The following is a 540-nucleotide window of genomic DNA, read 5'->3' on the forward strand; positions in this document are numbered from 1 at the left end:
TCATTCCATAATGTAACCTAAGAGAGTGGGATAGGGTTCATACATGATAAGTGATTAAAATGGGGAGGATGCGGAGAGGCGGCGCTCGGCGTGAGGCGGAGAGGCGGCGGTCGGCGTGAGCCGAGAGAGGAGGCGCTCGGGCGGAGAGAGAGGAGGCGCTCGGGCGGAGAGAGAGGACGCGCTCGGTCGGAGAGAGAGCGTGAGGTGGAGAGAGAGCGTGAGGCGGAGAGAGAGCGTGAGGCGGAGATGGATTCGGCGGAGAGAGAACGTGAGTCGGAGAGGAATAGCGAGAGAGAGAGAGCGTGAGGCGGAGCTGGTCGGCAGAGAGAGAGAGAGAGGAAGAGAGAAATGGGGAAGAAGATCTGGTTCGACCTAATAAAATGAGGCGTCCGACGGAAAATGTCCGTCGGAATTTCCTCGGAAATAATTAATTCAATTTTCGTGAAATATTTGGCGGCTTGGTTTACCCGGTGAAAAACCCTTAGTTCCTCATAATATGGTTAAGACACTTAATGAAGGTTATATACGTGTTATTCAATC

The sequence above is a fragment of the Brassica oleracea genome, chromosome C1, assembly GCF_000695525.1.
Source record: "Brassica oleracea var. oleracea cultivar TO1000 chromosome C1, BOL, whole genome shotgun sequence".
Classification (NCBI taxonomy): domain Eukaryota; kingdom Viridiplantae; phylum Streptophyta; class Magnoliopsida; order Brassicales; family Brassicaceae; genus Brassica; species Brassica oleracea.